Genomic DNA, 19,798 nt, shown 5'->3' with positions numbered 1-19,798 from the left:
AAATGCTTACTCATCACTGGGAAAGATTTTAGAACTTTACATTTACTGAAGCACTAGGTCTTCCAGTTTCAGATGCTTTCATTATATGTTTAGTTAAATAAGAAATGAAGATTTGAGAGGTTATACATCTGGGCATTAAGTATGTTTGAAAGTCTGTAGCTTCTTATTCCTTTACATCCATGGACAGACCAATGGAAGTGGAGGAAAGTCCTCTTCCTTTCTTTCTCAAATGAAATCAGATGTGGAGAGCAGAGAAGCAGCTGTGAATTGGAGGGTGTCTGGATACTTATTTGGCATTCTCATCCTTCACATCCTCTCCCCACTCTCAAAATGGCCATGAACTGCTCTCTTGGTGGTTCTCCCCCAAGACTTTGACCAACCAACCCATTGTACTATGGCTGTGCTGTTGTCCACACTCAACTGGGGACTCTTCCTTATTCTTATTTGTATCTAGGGCACCTAGACAAGTTCCTGAGACACATCAGGCAGTTGACTGGACAATTGAATACTTCAGAGGTTTGATTAATATCCTATAGTATTTTATAGGTGGAAGAGACTTAAAGTAATCTAGCACAATGCAACTTTTTAAAGAAGAGGAAAACGATTCTGAGTAGTTAAATGACTTGCCAACACCACCAACTATTTAGCTGGTAAAATAGGACTAGAACTTATAGGGTACTTTTTCCAATGCAGTATGGATAAATAAATTTGATTTTTACAGGACTGGAAAAAAACAAATGAGAGAAAATGTAAAGACTAGTTCTCTCATGTTTTTTTACTTAATGTTGAAATAGCTGAGATCCCTGGAAGATTTCACCTTTTGAGAATAACAGCATTTAAGTTTAGAGTCAATGGCTTGTGATGGATAACCTCTGTCAACCTTCTTGTCAAAATGATGTTCCCCAGGGGATCATCTGAACCTGCTCCATTTAATGATATTTTTCATTGTAGAATCAAGTGCATAGATGGCTCCAAGGTCATATCAATTCTGAATCTTTGTTCCTAATAGCCCTACCACTTGGAATGCATTCTTCTACATACTGGAATTTTTCCAAGACATAGGTAGGTCTGGATATAAAACAATGTTGTGTGAATAAGAATGTTGCAGAAAGATGACAACACTCACGTAAACTTTTTTCTTTACTTTTTAGTAACATATAGTAAAATTCACTCTTTTTTGGTATACAGTTCAGAGAGTTTTTTTGTGGTTTTGTTTTTTGGCTGTGCCATGCGGCATGCAGGATTTGGGATGTGGGATCCTAGCTCCCCAACCAGGGATCAAACCCATGCCCCCTGCCTTGGAAGTGCAAAGTCTTATCCACTGGACTGCCAGAAAAATCCCTACAATTCTGAGTTTTGACAAATGCATACAGTTATATCATTACAACGACAATCAAGATACAAAAGAGATTCATCACACACACACACACACACACACACACACATTGCCTTGTGCTACCTCTTTTCTTTCTTTCTTTCTTTTTGGCTGCGTTGGGTCTTCGTTTCTGCACGCGGGTTTTCTCTAGTTGCGGTGAGCAGGGGCTACTCTTCATTGCGGTGCGCGGGCTTCTCATTGCAGTGGCTTCTCTTGTTGTGGAGCACGGGTTGTAGGTGCACGGGCTTCAGTAGTTGTAGAACACGGCCTCAGTAGTTGTAGTTCACGGGCTCAGTAGTTGTGGCTTACGAGCTGTAGAGCACAGGCTCAGTAGTTGTGGCGCATGGGCTTAGTTGCTCCGCGGCATGTGGGATCTTCATGGCCCAAGGATCGAAACTGTGTCCCCTGTATTGGCAAGCGGATTCTTAACCACGGTGCCACCAGGGAAGTCCCTGTGCTGTCTCTTGATAGTCAAACCTCATCCTGTTCCCACAGACTCCTCTAACTCTCTGGTAGCCACTGATTTGTAAACTGTCACTATAGCCTTCTCCAGCATGTCATATAAATGGAATCATAGGGAATATAAGCTTTTGAGACTGTTTTTTTTTTTCATGCAACAGAATGTCCTTGCAATCCATCCAAGTCACTGAGTGTATCAAATGGTTGTTGTTTTTTTTTTTCATTGTTAAGCAGTATTCCTTTGGGTGGACAGACCTTGGTTTGTTTATCCAATCCTAAGTTGAGAGGTTTTAAGGTTATTTTCAGTTTTTGACAATGATAAATAAGCTGCTATAAACATTTGCATACAAGTTTTTGTGTGAACATATGTTTTCATTTCACTTAGGTAAAAACATAGAAGTGGGATAGCTGGGTCTTGTAGTAAACATGTTTCACTTTAGGAGAAACTGCCAAGTTTTCTATAGAGACCATGTGATAGTTCTAGTTGCTTCGCCTCCTTACCAGTAAATGGCATGGTCAAGTTTTTGTTTTATTATAGTCATTTTAATAGGTATGTATTTCATTGTAGTTAGAATTTTTCTAACTACTAACATTTTGAACATCTTTCCATGTAATTATTTGCCATCAGTATATCTTCTCTGGTGAGGTATTTGTTCAAATCGTTTGTCCAGTTTTAAAAACTGGATTATTTGTTGTCTTGTTGAATTTTGAGAGTTCTTTATATAGTCTATACAGAAATCCTTTGTCGGATATATGATTTGCAAGTATTTTCTCCATTTTCTTTTTTCTTTTCATTCTCTTAAATGTGTCTTTCACAGGATAAAACCTTTTCATGTTGATGAAGTACAACTTGCTAATTGTTTCTTATGTGGATGATTGCTCTTTGCATCAAGTCTAAGAACACTTTAACGTGGGTTGTCTTCAAATAGCTTTATAGGGCTTCCCTGGTGGCGCAGTGGTTAAGAATCTGCCTGCCAATGCAGGGGACATGTGTTTGAGCCCTGGTCCGGGAAGGTCCCACGTGCCGTGGAGCAAGTAAGCCTGTGTGTCACAACTACTGAGCCAGTGCTCTAGAGCCCACGAGCCACAACAACTGAACCTGTGAGCCACAGCTACTGAGCCTGTGAGCCACAACTACTGAAGCCCGCATGCCTAGAGCCTGTGCTCCACAACAAGAGAAGTCACCACAATGAGAAGCCCACACACCGCAACGAAGAGTAGCCCCTGCTCACCACAGCTAGAGAAAGCCCGTGAGCAGCAACAAAGACCCAACATAGCCAAAAATAAATAAATAAAATTTAAAAATTAAAAAAAAATTTATAAATTTATGTTTTACATTTAGGTCTATCATACATTTTGGATTCATTTTTGTGTAAGACATGACGTAAATTTTTAAACCATAAAAATGCCACTCTATGAAAATAAAAACAAATATGATAGATACACGAAATAGGAGACAAGACCATAAGATTAAGTAAAATTTACAAAGAAGTCTCCAACAGGAACTATAACATTTTATTTCCCTAAAAAGATCTTGGAGTTTGGGGTACATATAATTTCCCATATTCCCCTAGCTGGGTATAACTAAAAACCCTAGAAATTATATATAAAACAAGCAAAAGAAGACCCTAAAAGGTAGACAGAAGGCAGACTGCTAGGAATCTCAGGGCCCAAGGAATAATACCGTGGTAAGTTCTCCGGGTTTTCTTTCTGTTGCATACATATGGCAGACTTGGAACTGAAGTAGTTGGTAACCCAGAAATGCCAACAGACACATACAAAAAAATTCCCAACAAAAGCCTTCTCACCCTAGCCAGAGGACCTGGAAATGGGCAGCCTAGGAGGACAGAAAACTTTTAGACAGTAACTGTTCTACTCCAACCAAGCTCCATATAGAAAACTGTGTTCCCGTCTCCACCAGGCAGCAAAGGTTGAGTTAGGAGCTTAGGCTTCCACCCCTGTGAGCCTGTAACGACGTGCCCAGCACCCCACTGGGATGGTGTCAGAGAAGGCCAAGTAGGGAGTTGGGACTTACACACCAGTCAGTCAGTCATGAGCCATGCCCCCCCTCGCCAATCCCTTGAAGTGTCCATGGAGACAAGTTGGGGAGCCAGAACTCCCCCCTCTGACCAGCAGTAACAAGGAACCCCCACTCAGGTGTCAATGGAAACCAAATGGGAAACCTGGACTGCTATCTATCTCCACCCGGCACAATGAGGTGGCATCCCCCTGTCCCTTGCCATAGCAGTGTCACAGAAAGCCTGCTAAAACAGAAGGTTTACATGAGATCCAGAGCCCCATAACAGAATACAAAATGTCTAATGAGAAACTCCTCATCATACCAAGCAACAACAAGCAATTACTAACACACTTGAAACAAATGAGAAAATAGAAAGCCTCAGGAAAGAAACAGACATTCTCAGAATTAGAAAAGATAAACTAGAGCCGAATAAAAGTGTTTTATTTTTTTTAAATGCTTTAAAATTTATTTTTGGCTGCGTTGGGTCTTCATTGCTGCACGCGGACTTTCTCTAGTTGCAGCGAGCGGGGGCTACTCTTCATTGAGGTGCGTGGGCTTCTCATTGTGGTGGCCTCTTCTGTTGTGGAGCATGGGCCCTAGAGTGCGCGGGCTTCAGTAGTTGTAACGCGTGGACTCAGTAGTTGCGACGCGGGCTCTAGGGTGTGCGGGCTTCAGTAGTTGTGGTGCGCAGGCTCAGTAGTTGTGGCTCATGGGGCTCTAGAGAGCAGGCTCAGTAGTTGTGGCGCACGGGCTTGGTTGCTCCATAGCATGTGGGATCTTCCTGGACCAGGGATTGAACCTGTGTCCCCTGCATTGGCAGGCAGATTCTTAACCACTATGCCACCCAGGAAGTCCCAAATAAAAGTTTTAGAGGGGAAAATTACAATAACTGAAAATGTAAAAACCCAAATGCATGGATTCAACCACAGAATGGGGGGATCAGAGGAAAAAATCAGTGAACTGGAAGATTGATCACCAAAATGACCAAATCTGAATAACAGAGACAAAATAGATTGAAAAAAAGAATGAACAGAGCCTAAGGACCCTTTAGAGCTATAACAAAAGTTTCTACATTCATGTCATTGCAGTCCTGGAAGGAGAGGAGAAAGAAGACAGGGCTGAAAAATACTTGAAGAAATAGTGGCTGAAAACTCCCTAAATTTGGCAAGAAGCATAAACCTACTGATTCAAGAAGGTGACTGAATCCCAAAGAAATCCTTTACATATTATAATTAAGATTTTGAAAATTAAAGATGAAGAAAAAAATCTTGAAAGCAGCCAGAGAAAAATGGCACATTACCTGTAGGGGATAGATAATTTGAAAGGCAGAATATTTGTCACCAGAAACCATGGAGGACAGAAGAAAAGGCACAATGTTTTTCAAGTGCTGAAAGAAAAGAACTGTCAACCCCAAGTCCTATATCCACCAAAAATATCCTTCAGGAATGAAGGGGAAATCAATACATTCTCAGATGAAAGAAGCTAAGAGACATGATTGTCAGCAGACCTACTCTAAAGGAATGACTAAAGGAAGGAAATGATAAAAGTAGGGACCTTGGAACTTAGGGAAGAAATAACATGGTAAATAAACTATGGGTGAATATAAGAGGCTTTCCTTCTCCTCTTGAGTTTTCTAAATGATGTTTTTCAAGTGAAACAAAAATTATAACACTGTCTAATATTTGCAATGTATGTAGAGAAAATATTTAAGATAATAACGTGAACAGCAAGTGAAATGGATGTAAAGGGAGGTTAGGGTTCTCCACCTTACTCAAACTGGTAAGATGACAACACCAGTAGACCTTGGTAAGTTACTATATATAATGCAACACCTAGAGAAACCTTTAAAAAGGCTAAACAGAGAGATATACTCAAAAACGTATGGAATTCTAAAAAATGTTCAGGTAACCCACAGGAAGATAGGAAAAAGAAAACAAAAACAGATAGAACAAAGAGAAAATGACAACAAAATGCCAGATTTAAGCTCTAACATGTCAATAAATGATATAAATACGCCAATTTAAAGACAGAGATTGGTAGATTGAATTAAGAAACATGACCCAACTATGTGCTCTTAGAAATATAATGATATAAGCATTGAAAGTAAATGGATGGAAAAAATATGTCATGCAAACATTAGTCAAAGAAAAGCAGGAGTGGCTATAGCAATATCAGATGAAGTAGACTTCAGAGGAAAATCACCTGAGATAAAGAGGGCATTATATAATTAAAAGAAAGGGGGAGGCCAATTCACCAAGAAGACATAGCAATCCTAAATGTATACACACCAAGCAAAAGAGCTGCAAGATATGTGAAGCAGAAAACATTAGAACTGAAAGAAGGAATGGACAAATCCACAATTATAGTTGGAGACTTCAACACTCTTCTCTCAACAATTGATAGGACAACTAAATAAAAAATCAGCAGTGATGTAGAACTCAACATGAATACCCAATAGGACCTAACAGACATTTATAGAACATTCCACCTAAAAACATCAGAATACACATTCTTTCCAAGTACCAGCGGAACACATACCAAGATAGATTATGTCCTGGCCACAAAAGAGACCGCAAAAATTTAACAGAATCAAAATTATACAAAGTGTGTTTTCCAACCACAATGGAATCAAACTAGCAATCAAAAATAGAAAGATAATGTGAAAATCTTGAAACTTTTGGAAACTAAACACTGCTAGATAATCCATGGGTTAAAGAACTCTCTAAGGAAATTTAAAAAACACTTTGATGTGAATGAAAATGGAAAAACAACATATCAAAATTTGTCCTCATGAAGATCATACGATTGTCTATGTAGAAAATTTCAGGGAAAAAACAAACAAAAAAATACCTCCTAGAAGTGATTAGTGGATTTAGAAGGGTCATAGGGTACAAGATAAACTCACAACAATCAATTGTATTTCCATATACTAGCAATGAACACATGGACACTGAGATTAAAAATACAATACCATTCACAATAGATTAAAAAATATAAATTTAACAAAACATGTACAGTATTTGCATGTTGAAAAAACTGCTAACGAAAGAAAAAATTTAAAATCTAAAAAAAAAATGAGAGGCACGCTGTGTACATGAATTGGAATACTTAAGATAATAATGGGAAAGTCCCTCATGGTCCAGTGGTTAGGACTCTGCACATCCACTGCTGAGGGTCTGAGGTTCGATCCCTGGTCTGGGAACTAAGATCCCATAAGCTGCGTGGCATGGCCAAAAAAAAAAAAGATGATGATATCAATTCTCCCCAAATTTATATACTGTTTTAACACAATTCCTATTCAAAATCCCAGTAAGATTTTTTATAGATACGGGCAAGATTATTTTAAAGTTTATATGGAAAGGAAAAGGAACCAGATTAGTTAAAACAATTTTGAAAAAGAAGAATAAAGTAGGAGAAAGAAGCCTAACCGATATTAAAGCTGATCATATAGCTATAGTAATCAAGACTGTGTGGTATTGGTGAAAGTATATACACATAGATCAAGGTAACAGAAACAGACCCATGCAAATATGCCCAACTGATGTCTGACAAAAGTACAACGGGAGAAATATAGCCCTTGCGACCAGTGAGGCTGGAGCTCCAGATGTGCTGGAGCACATCTATAGCCCAAACTATGAAACCTAACGTAAGCCTCAAACTTTATAAAAAATTAACCCAAAATGGATCATGAACATAATGTTAAACATAAAGTTACAAAAATTTTTAAAGAAAACATATAGGAAAGTCTTCAGGTGCTAGGGCTAGGCAAAGCATTCTTAAATTTGACAACCAAAGCACAATCCCTGAAAAGAAAAATTGATAAACTGGACTTCATAAAATTAAAAACTTTTTCTCTGCAAAAGACCCTGTTAAGAGGATGAAAAGACAAACTACAGAATGAGGGAAAATATTCACAAACCATATATCTGACAAAGGACTGGTATAGAGAATATGTAAAGAGCTCTCAAAACTCAAAAGTAAAACAAACACACAAGCAAAAAACAATCCAATTAAAGAATAGGCAAAAGACAGGAGGAGACATTTCACAGAAGAGGATATACAGATGGCAAATAAGCATATGAAAAGATGTTCAACATCATTATTCATTAGTGAAATGCAAATCAAAACCACAATGAGAATTAGGAGTTTGGAATTAACATATACCTGCTACTATATATAAAACAGGTAAACAACAAGAACCTACTGTTATAGCAAAGGGAACTGTACTCAGTATCTTGTAATAACTTATAATGGATAAGAATCTGAAAAAGAATATATATACATGTATAACTGTATCACTTTGCTGTACACTTGAAACTAACACATTGTAAATTAACTATACTTCAATGAAAAAAGACACAATGAGATATCACTAAACACCTATTAGAATGGCTAAACTACAAAATAGTGACAACTCAAGGTGCTGGTATGAATGCAAAGAAACTTGATTACTCATCCACTACAGGTGGATATCTAGCATGGTACAGCCTCTCTAGAAAACAATTTGGCAGTTTCTTAAAAAATTAAACATGCAAGTACTATGACCTAGTAATTGCAGTCCTGGGCATTTTCCCCCAAAGAAATGAAGGCATGTTTACACAAAAACCTGTACATGAATATTTGTAGCAATAATAATAAAGTTTATTAGTAATAACCCAAAACTGGGAACAACCCAGATGTCCTTCAGTGGATGAATGGTTAAGCAAACTGTGGCACATCTGTACCATGGAATATGACTCAGCAATGAAAAGAAATAAACTACTACCACCCACAATAGCTTGGATGAATCTCCAGGGAATTATGCTGAGTGAAAATGCAAATCCCAAAGGTTGCATACTGTATGATTCCATCCATATAACATTTACGAAACGATAAAAGTGTAGAAATGGAGAACAGACTAGTGGTTTCCAGGATTTAAGGAGAGGGTCCTAATAGGAGAGATATTAGTGTGGCTATAATAGGACACCAGGAGGGATCCTTGGGGGGATGGAAATGTTCTATATCTTGACTGTATCAATGTCAATGTCTTGGTTGTGGTAATGTATTACCTACATCTACAAGATGTTACCTAGACATTTCTCCAAAAAGGACATACAGATGGCCAAGAGGCACATGAAAAGATGCTCAATATCACTAATTATTAGAGAAATACAGATCAAAACTACAATGAGGTATCACCTCATACTGGTCAGAATGGCCATCATCAAAAAATCTGCAAACAATAAATGCTGGAGAGGGTGTGGAGATAAAGGGACCCTCTTGCCGTGGGAATGTAAATTGATACAGCCACTACAGAAAACAGTATGGAGACGCCTTAAAAAACTAAAAATAGAACTACTATATGACACAGCAATCCCACTACTGACGCAGATGTAGAGAATGGACACGTGGACATGGCGGGGTGGGGGGTGGGGGTGGGATGAACTGGGTGATTGGGATTGACATACACACACTACCATGTGTAAAATAGATAGCTAGTGGGAACTTGCTGTAAAGCACAGGGAGCTCAGCTCAGTGCTCTGTGACCACCTAGATGGGTGGGATGGGGGGTGGGTGGGAGGGAGACCTAAGAGGGAGGGGATATATGTATACTTATAACTGATTCACTTCATTGTGCAGCAGAAACTAACACAACATTGTAAAGCAACTATACCTCCCCCCCCCAAAAAAAAGATGTTACCATTGGGGGAGCTGAGGAAAGACTACAGGGGATCTCTTGGTATTATTATTATTTTTTAATTTGAATTTGTTTTATTTCTTATTAAAGGTATCACATAACTTTTAAAACAAGGCATCTTATAATTTCCAACAGTTTCCCTTTACGTAGAGACACCCAACTGGGGAATTGGTATTCTTCGCCAATCTCCCTGGTCGTTAATAAAGCTTAACATGTAACTAACCCCATCAATCTCTGTATTATTTCTTACAACTGCATATGAATCTACAATTATCTCAAAATTTAAAAATTAATTTAAAAAACGAATCTAAAGCCAGAACAGCAATGTTAGTATTTATTAAAAAAAAAAATTATTGAGGACACAAGTGCTTAGTACGTAGGTCTCTTTATTTTTTATGTTTGAATTTCCTCTATGCAAAAAAAAAGCTTTAAGGCTCAGGTCAAATGTCACCTCTGCTCAAGGCTATTGTCAGTTAGAATTACATTAACTGCTCTTTCTCCATGATTCTTTGGGGATAGGACTAAAATGAGAACATCTTAAGTCTAGCACAATGTTATTTATCTTTCTTTATACCTCTTTCCATAACCCCTATATTTAGTCCAGTGCTTTAAATGCAATTATTATTCTTACTGATATTAATATATATATACATTTAGCTGTGTCCTATGGTTCTAAATTAGAAAGAAAGAAAGAAAAAAAAAATCCACACAATTTGGGTCTTCATTTCATAAAGAAAACAAAACAAAACACAGCAGGCCGAAACAAATACATGTTATAGAAATTCAAAGAAACCATAAGAGTATTAAAAAGCACCCACAGTGTGCTTTTTTCCAAAGCAGTTACTTTGCCCAAGAGGACAAAATATGGTTTGTGGGGTAGAAATTCTGTTTTTTTTCCTTTGATGCTGGCTTCCCTATTTTTGTATCATTTAGAACACTTTCAGTGTCCGGTAACACATACTGAACTTAACTGGCTTATACAATGAGAAACTGCCTCGGCTCCCACAACTGGAGCATTGATAGGACATGGTCAGGGTTGACTGAATCCACAGGCTCTAGTTCCATTCCCTCGGGCTCTGCATTCCCCTGTGGGCTGAACTCATCTGTAGGCGAATATTGAGACGTTCCAGAGGAAGAGAAAGACCAGAACAGCAATGTTGGTATTAGTTTAGTTAGTATTTAGTTCCTCTCCCTTTCTCCTTAGAGCGAGAAGACTTTGCAGGATGCTGCAAGAAACCTCTCCTCTCACAAGCCCATCACTGAACCAACTGCTGGCGGAGGGGATGGGATTCCTGACAGACCAGCCAGGCCCTTCTCCCATCCTGGAGGCTCAACTGCTCCCAAGGACCTGAGGGTTGTCCTGAGCAAAACTGGGGTTGTTCAGGAGGGGTGATGAGGGCTAATAATAAAATCCATCCTGATCTTCCTGTCAGTCCTCCCTCATGCTGTGGCTTTTACTTATGCCTCTCTCTTTCTGCAAATTTATTGTTTGTTTGTTTCTTTTTTCTATTAATGGGCTGGTACCCGGGGTTTAAAATTCTGTGCTGGGACTTCCCTGGTGGCGAAGTGGTTAAGAATCTGCCTGCTGGGCTTCCCTGGTGGCGCAGTGGTTGAGAGTCCGCCTGCCGATGCAGGGGACACGGGTTCGTGCCCCGATCCCGGAAGATCCCACATGCCGCGGAGCGGCTGGGCCCGCGAGCCATGGCCGCGGAGCCTGTGTGTCCGGAGCCTGTGCTCCGCAACGGGAGAGGCCACAGCAGTGAGAGGCCCGCGTACAGCAAAAAAAAAAAAAAAAAAAAAGAATCTGCCTGCCAATGCAGGGGACATGTGTTCGATCCCTGGTCTGGGAAGATCCCACATGCTGTGGAGCAACAAAGCCCGTGCGCCACAACTACTGAGCCTGCCTGTGCTCTAGAGCCTGCGAGCCGCAGCTACTGAGCCTGCTGCGTGCTGCAACTACCAAAGCCTGCACGCCTAGACCCTGTGCTCCTCAACGAAGAGTAGCCCCTGCTCGTCGCAACTAGAGAAAGCCTGCACACAGCAACGGAGACCCAGTGCAGCCAAAAATAAATAAATAAAATAAATAAATTTATTAAAAAAAAAATTCTGGGCTGACTTGGATTTAAGACAAGCAAAGAGAAAAACTTTCTTGCACGTGTCTTCTGTCCACAACTAAAAGTCCAGATGAGCCAGATGGGATATGTTACTGACTGAAATGTCACCAGGAGGAATGCGCAGGCCCGTGGGGAGATGACCCAGGGGCAGCTCCAATTCCAAGTGGACGGAAAGCCAGAGAGTGCCTCACAGGTAATAGGAAGACAGGGGCCTATCACCTAGTGGCAGCCCCTTAGTGGCTTGGGGGAAGTTGGTGAGTTTCCCTAAAAGTAGTCTGGAGGCCAGAATGACCCCACAAAAAGGTTGGGGTCAAACCTAGATACAGTAGTGGTATGTGTTTTAAAAACATAAAAGTCTCAAGATATGTCCAGGAAGAACAGGAAATCGGCCAGGAAGACAGACCAGGGGCGTGATGCATTCCTGTTTCAGGATTTAATAAAAATAGTGAGAGTACAGCATCTTGAAGCAACAAGATATTCAAGGCTATCAGAGCACCACATTCAGGTCTGTGGGCCTGCTAATGAATACCCTATTTCCACACTGTCTCCATGGGTTTGCAGGATCAATGTTAGTTTTGTCTCCACTTAATTTCACTAAATGAAGCCCTTAGAGTAATGAAAGAAAACAGCTACAAAATTCAAAATGAACTTGGGGACTTGAATTAAAAAGCAGATAGGGGGCTTCCCTGGTGGCACAGTGGTTGAGAGTCTGCCTGCCAATGCAGGGGACACGGGTTCGTGCCCCAGTCCGGGAAGATCCCACATGCCGTGGAGCGGCTGGGCCCGTGAGCCATGGCCGCTGGGCCTGCGCGTCCGGAGCCTGTGCTCCGCGGCAGGAGAGGCCACAGCAGTGAGAGGCCCGTGTACCGCAAAAAAAAAAAAAAAAGCAGGTAAACAGAGAGAGAAACCATTGAAGGCTGGGGAAAATGTTATTTAATGTCTGCCACTAATATTAAGAAATTATTTTCTTTAATTAGCTCTCTAATTTATTTAGAATTGCCTGAGATATTTATGGGACTGACCTGGTAAAGATTTAGTGGTGATGTAAAGTATTGTGAGCTCTGAAAACAAAAAAGTTTAAAAATTAAAAAAAAGGAATTGGGGCACAGAAAAAAATTTTTTTTCTCTGTTCTTGTCTCTGAAAACTTCTAGGAGAACACATGAGGAACTATTAATAGTGCTTACTTCTGAGCAATGGGGCTGGAGGTTGGGCAGGTAGAGAAAGGAAATTTTGTTTTCACTACCATTCTGTGTGGTAGACATTTTTTCATTTATCATGAGCTTATATGACTATTGTAATTTGTACAAGTTCAGTAAGATAAAAGGAAAGGAAAAGAGTTTATTAAATGTATTCCTGGTTTATAGAGAAAGTTAGGACTGGATTTATCAGTTCTGCTACGATCAGTGCTATCCCTGTGAAGAATTCGTGTTTGAGTTATCCTGGGCATGACTCATTCAGTAGGAGAGGAGTGTGGGTGACTGATTTTAATAACAAGAAAGAATGAAGATTCTACACTGTATGCTTTGTAAAGATGCTTCACATACTAAAGAGCACCATGAAGTCTCTACTAAGCCTTAGTTGCACCATTCTCATAAATTCCCTAGGAAATGCAGGAAGATCAGACACGGTTCATTAGGAAATATAACAGAATTGTAACTGAACACAAGTGACAGATTTTAATTCAAGTTATCCTAATAGTGCAGAAAGGTTCAACCTTGATTCTGTTTGGGGAAGGGGAGGAGGATGAATGTCATAGTCAAGGCGCAGTTTCAAAAAAGGAATGACTCCATAATAGGCAAAGAGTAAATGGCTTTCATGTTTCAAATGCACAGGTGTCATTTTGCTATTGAAATCAATGAGCTAAACAAAGCCCATGTATTTAAAAAGGATTTTCAGTGGATCTGGCTTGCTTCTCACACTTTCAAAGCCTCTGAGCTAATCTGGAATTTGTAACAACTCCTTCGGTCTTTGAAAGTATGAACTCAGATTAGATTCTCAAAACTAGAAACTCAAAGCAAGCAAAAATATTACGACATGGGATAACCTTAAGCTGGTATATTTGTAATACTGCTTACTTTTTCGATGCTAGCATTTCATTAACAATTCATAACTGTTTTAAATGTTTTATCCATTTCTTCCCTTTACAAACTTCCCTGATGTGCAATATTGAAATCCTCATTACAGGTAAGGCCAAGGCCAGTGCTACATCGCACAGAAAGTTGGGTGTTGAACAAGCCACCAGGAAGTTTCTGTCAGCCAAGGTCCATTTGAACCTGCAGAAACAAAACTTCGGTTTACCTCTCTCCTTTCCTTTCCTTACCTTGCCCTTATTCTATCCCTCCATTCTATCTTATATTCTCTTTCCCTTTTTTTACTTCCTAAAAAAGAATGAATAATGGATATGATTTAGGGTAAGGGCAGGAGGGTATCTGTTGAGTACTCTGAGCTGTTTGTTTGTTACCAAAAGTTTTTCATCTAAGGTTTTGAGTTTAAAGATCTACTCTGCCTCTAAACATTTGAAGAATATGTAGAAACAAAAATATAAGCTTCTGATGAACAATAAGGCTCTAATGATTTAGGAAAGTATGATGGTTTCTTTTTCCTAAAGCGTGTAATGGTTCCTTTTCCTCAAGTCTCTAGAATGTTATTTACTGGATCTGGAGCCATCTGAAATTCAACACAGTCTAACTCTTGAAATAACTAGAAAAGGTGCTTTTATTTTCTCCGTATGATTCTTGATACTTGCTTGTATTCTGAAGAAGAAGGAAGTAGTAGGGATGTTATTTGAAATAGTTTCAGAATAGTGTGTGCTCTTTGGTGCCACATAGTCAAGCAATCTGACTTGCTTGGAGCTGAGTGAATAGTTAAACTTCAGGAAAAAAGAGTTAGAAAAGGACCTAAACCAGGGTTTCTCAACCTGGGTACTATTGACAGTTGAGGCCGGATAATTCTTCATCGTAGGGGGGCTGTCTTGTGCAATGTAGGAAGTTTAGCAGCAATCCTGGCCTCAACCCACTGGGTGCCGGCAGCAACCCCCTACCCGAGCTGTGACAACGGAAAAGGTCTCCAAATATCTCCTGGGGGCCACAGTTGCCCCCACTTGAGAACCACTGACCTAAATTCAGCTTGAGCTGTTGTTTCAGTCTCTGGGAGTTATTTCAGAAACTTTCAAAAATTGAAAACTGTAGCAGGTAAAATTTTACATGCCTCTACATTCTCCTTGGTCATCTGCCTAAGATGTTATGTCACAGTCTCTCCCAGGAGACCTAGGCCCACTCCAGGAATGGACTTTGATGATCTAATAGATCTCTTTTCTGTCTCAGTATTCTGGCTAATGACAGCACAATCAATGGGCTGGTGCTGAGAAAACAGTGGGAACAGGGTCACATTCTCCTGAAGAAAGATTTTGGTTTTTTTAGTAGACTGAGCCAAACACAACATTGAAGTGTACATGTTTCATAAGGTAGAAAATGTTAGAGATTCAGGATGAAATTAAAAGTCATCCTTTTTATTGTAGTGAAGTCCAATACACATTTGTGTATAGATGGAGCTAAGATACAGTCACAAAAGGAGAATTCTTGAAATATGTTACCACGTGGCTTAAAATTCTCAGCAAAATCTATATATTCAATTTGGCAGGAAAATACCTTCTTTCTTTTCTGGGAAAGACATCACACTAGGCTTCCTAGATTCAACTGAATTATGAAATGCAGAAATTGAGACTTGGAGATAAAAAGGAAACCAATTTTCTTTTCTCCTCTCTCCCTCTTTATTTCCTTCTTTCCTTCCTTCCCTTTTTTTTCTTATTACAGTGTTCACGCATATCAGAAAAGTTGATTCAACACATCTGGATTATGAAATCAAGCATGAGGCATGGATGTGTCAGTACAAGTATTGCACAGTGTTAATGTTCAATTGAACACTTAAAATCGAACAGCTGCCTTAGCAAGTTCTATAAAGAAGTGTGGATTTTACACGCTTCCTTGTACCTTGCAGGACTTTTCATATTGTACGAACCAAGGACAGGTACTTGGTTGTTAAATCTAAATATTATTCATGAAATGCTTCCTAGTGGGTGCCTGGCCCACTGGCTACTCCATCCATGTAGCTTTAAATGTGTGAAAAAATCTTCTTCTACTAAGATTGCTAAGAGAGGGTCAGACAAGTGACTGGGTAATTGAGAAGACTTTCACTTTATTGAAAGACAGTCTCATAATGCCTTCTAAGCCTTATTAACATTAATTACTGTTAAAAGAAGTTTGACTTTCAAGCATCCTACGTCGTGGACGAAGTAAATTCTCTGTTCTGGCCCTGCCTCTTATATCTCTTACTTTCAGCCTTAGCCCCAGTTGTTTCCTCTGCCTGGGATGTTTTTTCTTCCCAGGGCCACATGCCCTCCAAATCCTGCCCACCTCAACTGCCAACCCCTCCGTGAAGTCTCCTTTCCCTTCTCCCAGACTGAGGGAATCACACCTGCCTTTGAACTGTGTTACCACAGTATCTCACCGCTCTTGTGACACTTCACTTTCTGTCTTGCTTTGAGGTCATTTATGCTCCCTTCCTATTAACCAGAAAACCCTTTGAGAGGGAGGATCTGCCTCTAGTTCCTTGTTGTATTTCCTATACCATGTGACTTAGGACTTTGTACACTGCATTCAGATCACACGTTAAGTAAATGACTTTTTAGATACAGAGTCCACGTCTGATATTTGTTCTACCCTGAGGAAGTCTTTCTGGACAGCAAGATAATGCAATCAAGCTCCTCTCCAGCCCCATCAGCTTGAAGAAAGACAAAGTCCAGTTATAGTTCAATTTCCTGGACTAATGTTGCAATCATTCCCTTTGCAAATGTGTGTCAGCATTTTTGCTTCCATTCTTTCTTTCTATGGTGAACAAACTCCCTAATAGATCCTGGCTGCTTCTTTTTTTTTTTTTATAAATTTATTTATCTTATTTATTTTTTTTTGGCTGCATTGGGTCTTTGTTGCTGCACGTGGGCTTTCTCTAGTTGTGGCAAGTTGGGGCTACTCTTCATTGCGGTGCGCGGGCTTCTCCTTGTGGTGGCTTCTCTTGTTGCGGAGCACGGGCTCTTGGCGCGTGGGCTTCAGTAGTTGTGGCACGCGGGCTCAGTAGTTGTGGCGCACGGGCTTAGTTGCTCCGCGGCATGTGGGATCTTCCCGGACCAGGGCTTGAACCCATGCCCCCTGCATTGACAGGAGGATTCCTAACCACTTCGCCACCAGGGAAGCCCCCTGGCTGCTTCTTGAAATGGGACACGTTACTAAAGACACAGCCATTCTTTTTCTTTCACTGTTGTATAACACACCAACCTGTGCTTTCATATTTAGAAATATAAAAACAGTTACATCACCTAGCCCAACCCCTTTGTAAGGCTACCACTGCCAGAGACATGTTGAAATGACATGCCTGACCTTCCTGAAAGAAAAGGAAGAATGCTCCAGAACTGAATTCTTACAAATGAGAATGCTCAACATTCAGAGTTCCTAAAAACCTGCTGTCTTGTTACTTTATATAAATCCATAGTTAGATTAAAGGAGTTATTTGAGCTGACTATTTCTTCCCACAGAATGAGAATTAGATTTCTTGCATTTGGCCTGCCTCTGGGTTTATCTGCCTTCTTCCTTCTAAAGAACTGAACTTTGGCAAAACAGTTTCAGGTTTTCTGCTAATTTATGGTCATTGCCTCTTTTGCAGTATTTGAGATTCATATAAAGGTTCTTTTGCCTCCAAGATATTGTGCCATTGGTTGGATTTTAGATGGGACTAGGGGGAAGGTAATGTTGCTCTAGTGGATGGCATATGGACAGACACCTGAATTGGAGTCCTTGCTCTGCCACAGCTGGCAGTTTGGTTTGAGGAAAGCCAATTAGCTTCCCAGTCTTCCACTTGAGAAATGGAGACGATACATATCTCACAGAATTGTTGAGAGGTCTTAATGAGATAACGTATGTGAAAATGCACTGGAAAGCGTACAATGCTACGTTTGCTGTGTCTTTTTACTACATCACTAGACTCTGGTATCCAAACCATACGTTCACTTCAAATCAACAATGCTTGGTGTTTATGAACCCCTTCTCCAAGTGAGGCACAGGATGTGGAAAGTTGAGTAAGAGATGCTGACTTTGCCTACAGAGAGCATTTAATCTAGAAGTGAAGTTAAGGAGACACATCACGTTTAGTCACATTTGCTTTGTGCATCTGGAAAAGTAGCTTATCTTCTGTGAGGGTGGGTTTCCTCATCTGTAAAATGCAAGTAGTAATACATACTCTTCAAAAGCAAATAAGACAATACACATGAAGTGTTGAGCTCAGTACCTGACATATCTAGTTACCTAGTAAGTGGTACCTTTCCAAGGGGATAAGAAAAGTGCCAACCTAGTATTACAAGGGTTCAAATAACTAAACAAGAACCATTACATCTGGTTGAAAAAAATCTGGCAACGCTTCACAGAAGATTAAAATCGGGTCTGAGGCTTGAAGGATAAATCGATTTCTGCCTTTGAAGAAAATGGTAGCAAGTGGCTAGTATTGAAACCGAGCAGCATCCTGTGGGGCTCCTGGGCATGGAAGCCTTTCAACAGTTGCTAATCAGGGAAGGGAAGGGATACAGAGAAAAGGGAGGAGCAGTCAAGAAACAACAGTGCAGCCTTGGGGCAGAGTCCTGGTTCTGCCTCAAGGGACACACATAACAATATCTTTAAGCTCTTCTTTGGAACTAAAACCCCGCCAAATGGAAGATGTTCCAGAGAGAAGGAACAGTTTGATAATTTTTTTAAAAATTTATTTTATTTTATTTATTTATTTTTGGCTGCATTGGGTCTTCATTGCTGTGCGTGGGCTTTCTCTCGTTGTGGCGAGTGGGGGTACTCTTCGTTGCGGTGTACGGGCTTCTCATTGCAGTGGCTTCTCTTGTTGCGGAGCACGGGCTCTAGGCATGTGGGCTTCAGTAGTTGTGGCTCGAGGGCTCTAGAGCACAGGCTCAGTATTTGTGGCACACGGGCTTAAGTTGCTCCAAGGCATGTGGGATCTTCCCGGACCAGGGCTCGAAACCCTGTCCCCTGCATTGGCAGGCGGATTCTTAACCACTGCGCCACCACGATAATCTTGAGAAACTCATTAGGAGACCACCTGAGGCCAGATTAAAGGAGTGCAGGCCCTGCACACACCCCGATCCTTATCAGCAGCCCGGAGCTTGAACCAGAGCTAGAAAACTCCTCACCAAATCCTCCCAGGTTGGGACATAGTTTTTCAGGGAATTAGCCCGCTGTGTCCCCCTTTGCTTGGCAAAGCAAAAAAACTCTTCTTTTCTACTTCACCTGTCTCTGAGAATCTGTCTGCGAGAATTGATTCGGCATTGGTCCACAGAGGCTGAGTTTTCGGCATTAGGTTTTCTTAGGAAGTTCTCTTGTCTAAGAAACCAAGGTTAATCCCTTCTCTGCCCACGAAATGCTGGTGACTTTTGACTTCAACCAGAGATTCATCTGAAAATCTTTCATTGGTGTCGCCTCTCATTAGGTGTTAGCGGTTAGGTGTACTTTTTTAAAAGGTTAGCCTTGCAATTTTTCTAAGCTCACACAGTAGAATGTCATTGTGTGCATGTTTAATTAATCATGTCGGCATCTAGATTGTGAAAAGCACTTCTGCAAAGTACATTGAAGGAAACAATAAACACCCTTTAGTCTTTAAAACCCAAATTGCCATAAAAATGCACATTTTCCTTCAGAAGCATACAGACTCAGGGTACATTTACTTTGTCATCTTATTTTGCATGATATTTCCTCTCCTCTCTCAAATTCAGAGTTTTATGGACACGGTTTCATTGGGCTTCAAGTGTCAACTTTCTTTTCAATAGAATCATGCTGTCTTTATCCAGCCCAGTATTGTTAGCATTTAGATTCAAGGTTGCTTCCTCTGTAAAAGTTAATTGGATGGGATGATGGTTATTTGATAATGATGCATTGCACTGACTTGGTGTTACCCTTCGGCCTGTCATTTCATTAACAGTCCAGAAAGCATGTCTTACTAAGGCTTTTTGGTTCCTAGTGACATGAGCTCACCTCCACATGCAAAAATAGAGTCGCTGAAAGGTAGTTAGCATAAATTATTCCATCATTCAACCACAAAAGCATCT

The sequence above is a fragment of the Hyperoodon ampullatus genome (assembly GCF_949752795.1).
Source record: "Hyperoodon ampullatus genome assembly, chromosome: 8".
NCBI classification, from domain to species: domain Eukaryota; kingdom Metazoa; phylum Chordata; class Mammalia; order Artiodactyla; family Ziphiidae; genus Hyperoodon; species Hyperoodon ampullatus.
Note: the sequence above shows the minus strand (reverse complement) of the source record.